The following is a 6355-nucleotide window of genomic DNA, read 5'->3' as shown; positions in this document are numbered from 1 at the left end:
TCTTATAATCATGGTATGAGAAAAGACATCTGCCCATCAAACCCAATATTTCTGAATAAGAACGGACAGATCTTCTAAGATACAATGGTATTTTCCTCTTAGGCAGTCCCTGAAGACTGAGGATGACATTTTTTCTGGAGTTGTGTCCTGCTGGGTGAAATGAATTATGTTTGATGAGGTAGAAGATTGGTACTTTAGAATCTTTACCATCTCCTTTTGCTGTTTGTGTTTGACCTCTATTTGGGTCAGTCAGAGACACTTAAAATGGATAGCACCTTCACGTATGTTTCTTCTCCGGTTTGGGTGGTCTTGGGAGAGAGGTTCCCATGAGATATTGGGATGCATTCTTTCAGGAATGTTTTGAGAGCATCCTTGGTGCATTTCCTCTGCCCTCCTGGTAACTGCTTGCTGTGACAAAACCTGAGTAGAGAACTAGCTTTACATGTCTTATGGCAAACATGACTCTGTGCCCTGCCCATTGCAACAGATTGACCATAGCTTATGCCTCTATGCTGGGGATAGAGGCCTGAAAGAGGACAGTGACATTGGAGCATTCTTGTATTATTGGACTTACAGGCTTTTAAGGAAGCAATGCTGTTGGTATTTGTCAACCTAACAGTTAAACATTTGCTGGTAACACCAAGCTTACATGCCTAGCAGAATAGCAGAAGGTAAGATGACAACACTTTAGTTTCCTCCAAGCCTATAGCACCCTAACCTCAAACTATATCCCTGTACCTTCACTGCCGCTACATTATAATTCTGGAACTTCCTCCCCAGCAGCACTGTGGGTGTACTTACACATCATGGACTGTAACAGTTCAAGAGGCCAGCTCACCACCTCTTTCTCAGTGCCAGTTTGGGATGGGCAATAAATGCTGGCCTAGCCAATGACATTCATTTCCCAAGACAAATAAAATAAATCATGTTTATTGGGGCAGTTAAGGGATAATTTAAAAGATAAATGTAAGGGTTGTAACTGGGAAATATGTATACAATGCAAGATACTATTAGGGTTAGGCAAGTGCTGATTATCTGCACTGTCAGCGTGCTTGTCAAACATCAGGGCCTGGAGGAGCCAAGAATTCCTCCAATTAAACATTGATAACATTGTTTCAGACAACCCAAAGTTTCAGGGTGCACATCTACTTTCAGTCACAATAATGAAGGAAAGAAAAGCAGCTGACTATTAGCAGACTTTGGTTACTTTGGCTCTGGATTAAGGAAAAAGCAGCCAGGCTTCCAATTCCTAATTGCTATATTATGTGTCCTAGTAGCCCCGTTATTTTTTATTTGTTCTTGCAATACATGCATCCCTTGCAAGGCTACTCTTCCTAATTGCCCTTGAGAAACTGATGTGAGCTTTTTTGTCAAAACAATAGGTAAGTTTGAATTATTTTTCAATGATTAACATAAAACAAGTGTGAAATTAGATTATATAATAAATTAGCTCTTCTTACCACTTATTCAGCTTTTCTTCTATTCTGGCTTGCTAACCTTAATCTCCTTGTTTACTTACCCCTTTTATATCTCTCTCCCTCTTGCTCTTCCTCCCTCCCCCTCTTTGGTTTAAGTATACGTACCACTTTTTCCACACTAGCAACAGTTCTGATGAAGAGTTACCACACTCCCACCATTAACTCTGCTTTCTTCCCACAGATGCTACCAGATCTGTTGAGTTTCTACAGTAATTTCTGTTTCAGTCATTAATTTGTGTTTTGTCTAATTGTGGTTAATTAAACAGTTTCCAAATGGAAAAACATCATATGACCACATCAGAAGGAAGGTTTATGGCCTTAAAATTAAATGGTACAAGCAAACAAATTTAGGTTGACAAACGTGAAAAATTCTTTTGTACTCAAGCCATATTTTAAAATGGTTGAGTTTTGTAATTTAAATATGTAACTGGCCTCTGTAATCATTTGTTTGGTTATTTTGAGCTTTAATCTGTTTTAGGTATAACAGATGTTGTGGAGTGACAGATGGTTGTTGTAGTTAAAAGATCGTGTGGAGAATTGTAAGATATAACACTTGGGATATTTGAGATGATAGTTAATGTCTCAGAGGTTACTACATATTCTAAGCATATACGTTAATTATTCATTGGTTTTACCTTATAAATGGAGTTGGCAAACTAAAAACAGCAAGCTGTTTTAAAGGGACAGTTTTATAGAACAATTAGCATAGTAACAAATGAATCAGGAAACTGTAGGAAATGTCTGTGGCAGAGTGCAGAAATTTACATATCTCTTCTGCCTGTTAAAGTATATTGGATCTTGTATCTCCATTGTCCCGGATGTCACCTTTCATGGTCACGAGGTGGGCCTACTGTATTCAAGTCGGAGAAAGTGAGGACTGCAGATGCTGGAGTTCAGAGCCGAAAATGTGCCGCTGGAAAAGCGCAGCAGGTCAGGCAGCATCCAAAGAGCAGGAGAATCGACGTTTCGGGCATGAGCTCTTCTTCAGGAATCCACTGAAATCCTTGTAGAGGGAGGAAGAGAGCTTCTTCAAGGAAGGCATCCTTGTAAGAGGATTCGCAGTAGGTTAAAATCAACTAGGAGAAAGTGAGGACTGTAGATGCTGGAGATCAGAGCTGAAAATGTGCCGCTGGAAAAGTGCAGCAGGTCAGGCACCATCCAAGGAGCAGGAGAATCGACGTTTCGGGTACGAGCCCTTGGATGCTGCCTGACCTGCTGCGCTTTTCCAGCGGCACATTTTCAGCTACTATATTCAAGACCAGGTAAAGCTAAGAAGATTGGCCAATGATAGGACAGACATGATTCAACTAGCTTAGTTTGGGAGTGGGTTAGCTCAGTTGGCTGGATAGCTGGTTGGCAAAGCAGAGTGATGCTAACAGTGTGGGTTCAATTCCAACATTAATTGAGGTTACCAGGACGGCTTCTCCTTCTCAACACCTCCCCTTGCCAGAGGTTTGGTAGCCCTTAGGTTAAGCCACCACCAGTTATCTCTCTCTAATGAGTGAGATGGTATGGTGAGACTATTGCTAGTTTAGTTTTATCTATAACAGTGCACATTATAAATGCAACAGTACCAAGAACGTGCAGAATGAAATACTAATGATTAGAAGTTATGGTTAAATTTTCAATTCAATTTGGGAATGTGCTGCAATCAGTAGTAAGCAATAGCCCCTGGGTATTTGCACATTGCTTGAGGAACCTGCCTAATAGGCTGTGTTCTTATACCTCTGGGTCCTAACATCCCCTGTCTTCCATACAAATTAGAGAGCCAGAAATAATTTATGACCATGTTTATTTGGAACACAAACCAGTTGCATCAAGCTACTGACTGGTTCCCTTGGAGCACAGCACGACTAACAGTTTGCCTGGAATGTGACATTTCATCGTGCTGCTGCAACATAATTCAATATTTTCTGCAACACATACTTTGATCTAGTCATTGTCAGATGGAGAGATACCAGCTTCAGCACTCCAAACTGAATTGATTATTTGGCTGAGATAGATGTCAGGTACTGGAAACAATGTAGTGGATTGCTTAAAGTTTTAACTTTAACAATTAAAGTTTTCTTCTCCAGTAAAAAGTAAAGTTACCAGTCTCAAAGGAGCATAGGGCTACTCTCTCATGACAAATTTAAGCTGAGGGTCACCAAGCCTCAGGTGAGGGGAGAGGTTGAGAAGGAGGGACCTTCATGGTAACATCAGCCAGTACAGGAATTGAACCCAAGCTTTTGGCTTCACTGCATCACAAGCCAGCCACCTAGCCACCGAAATAAATCATAGAATCTCTACAGTGTAAAAACAGGCCACTCGGTCCAATAAGTCCACATCAACCCTCCGAAGAATATCCCACCCAGACCCGTTCCTCTACCCTATTATTCTACAGTTTCCCCTGACTAATGCATCTAACCTACACATCCCTGAACACTATGTGCAATTTTAGCATGGCCAATTCACCTAACATGCACATCTTCGGACGGTGGGAGGAAACCGGAGCATCCAGAGGAAACCCATGCAGACACAGGGAGACTGTGCAAATGCCACACAGACAAGTCTCCCGAGGCTGGAATTGAACCCAGGTCCTTGGCGCTGTGAGACAGCAGTACCAACCACTGAACCACTATGCCGCTCCTAAATAATACAGCCACAAATAAAATAAAGTAATATGCTTGATGAGTGTAGTTACTTTTTGAGCATTTGGAGAGATAGGAAGTGATAACAATTCTTGAATTCAAAACGAGGGGATCAACATCAGGGCTTCAACTTGAGTGTTTATCAAAATCCAGTCACAGCAGTGAGTCACCTTCTGGCTTGGCAGATGTCATCATATACTGCTACAGCCTTAAAGCTAACCAGCATATTCAATGAGGTGACAGTTCTTCATTGCTTGGCATACAAGGGTTTCATTAAGAGACCCTAGTGCAGCCATTGCAAGAGAAAACACACGTACTGATGTGTGTGACAAATGCTATCTAGGCTGCAGTCACTGGGCAGCCCACCAGGATAAGCACTCGAAGCCCTATTTCTTCATCTCTGAAAGTTATAGCAGGCATCAGGAGGTGGGTCTGTAGGCTTGTCATCCTTCAAGTTAGCTCTCTGTAGTAAGGCTATTACCTGCTCAGGCTACCTCAGAATTACAACAGGTCAACATGGGCAAGAAACTCTTCCGACTGTGAGCAGTAGCTGCACAGCCAACACTTAAAGGTCCAAACACTTGGCCTTCCACCATCAGCAAACAACTCTTGAAGGTTTAAATTGCAACTCCTTCTCCAAGCAGCTTTAGAGTCTATGTGCAAACACAACTCTGAAATGGCCTTCAGGATCTCCTGTCCTGCACACACACAGGATTGATATAAATTGCAATTAATTATTCCAGTGCATTATACTGGGCAATAAGATTGGGGGAGCTACAAGTTGTACAAATAAAGAAGGTAATAAAGTCTAAACAGTTAGTTACTGTCAACGATAAGGGATCTCAAGGAAACCTTATAGTTAAAGCCAGAGAGGTGTACAACAAGGAAAACAGACTTTCTGGTCCAACTTGTCCATACCGACCAGAAATGCTAAATTAATCTCGTCCCATTTGCCAGCATCTGGCCCAAATCCCTCTAAACCCTCCCTATTGATATCATCTAGATGCCTTTTAAATGTTGTAAAACACCAATCTCCACTTCCTCTGGCAGCTCATTCCATACACGCACCATCCTCTGCGGGAAAAAAAGATTGCCCCTTATGAATCTTTCCCCTCTCACCTTAAACCTATGAAAAGACCTTGGCTATTCACCCTATCCATGACTATCATGATTTTATAAACCTCTATGAGGTCATCCCTCAGCCTCCAACACTCCAAGGAAAATAGCCCCAGCGTATTCAGCCTCTCCCTATAGCTTAAATCCGCCAACCCTGGCAACAACCTTGTAACACTTATTTGAACCCTTTCAAGTTTCACAACATCGTTCCTATAGCAGGGAGACCAATTGGCACCTTAACTTTGACTAGTACAACATTGTAATTGAAGTGTAAATTAGCTGCATGTTTAAAAGTGCAAACATATTTGCTTCAGGTTTAAAAAGGGGATGGTTCTGTTACATGAAGTGAGAGTTGAGTCTGAGGGTAATGAAAAGCTGGCATTAAGAGTATTAGAGGAATGGTAGTGAGTTATAGAAGAAAACAATAAAATAATGGTAATTTGATTAATCATCTATAACCCAGTCTTCAAGAGTTAGGGTTTCAGAACAGTTTAAATTCTGGGTTGTAATGTCAGGTAATCTGATCTGCTGCTTTGCAGTGAGCTATGATGTTGTGTCAGATAGGGGCTGGGTCTACCATATAATCACACTCTGGAAACTTCACTCTTGCTCTCACAGAGTTTCGGACCATGCACACATTCTCCTGACAAAATTTTTCTCCCAATTTCTGATCCCTTTTACAGAAGCAGAATTAGTAGGCTGTTGCTTATGGACTGGTGTGGATTTAAAGCTCAGGTCAGGGTCAAAACAACATCCTAACAATTTCTAGTATTAAATCAACACTACATCCAACAGCAAATAATTAACACCTCAAACATCATATAGGTCCCAAATTTATTATGTCTTAACTCCCTTGTGGCTTTTTGAGAAGTGAATTTTAACATTTAAAAAAACACTTCCGTAAAGACTAGAATGAAAACTTGTAATAAACAGATTCCTTTGACTCAATCTTTTCCTGATTGCAAAATTAAAATTTGGGATGTCTGGCATTAAATTTCTTTGAAAGACCGTGAACAAAGATTTATTTTGCCACAATGTATTCCCTTCTCTAATTGCCTGCATGGCAATCAAAGTCCAACATGTAGCACAAGAATAGAGACACACACATCGACAAAGTTTTCTCACTGCCCC

The sequence above is a fragment of the Chiloscyllium punctatum genome, chromosome 16, assembly GCF_047496795.1.
Source record: "Chiloscyllium punctatum isolate Juve2018m chromosome 16, sChiPun1.3, whole genome shotgun sequence".
In the NCBI taxonomy this organism is placed as follows: domain Eukaryota; kingdom Metazoa; phylum Chordata; class Chondrichthyes; order Orectolobiformes; family Hemiscylliidae; genus Chiloscyllium; species Chiloscyllium punctatum.
Note: the sequence above shows the minus strand (reverse complement) of the source record.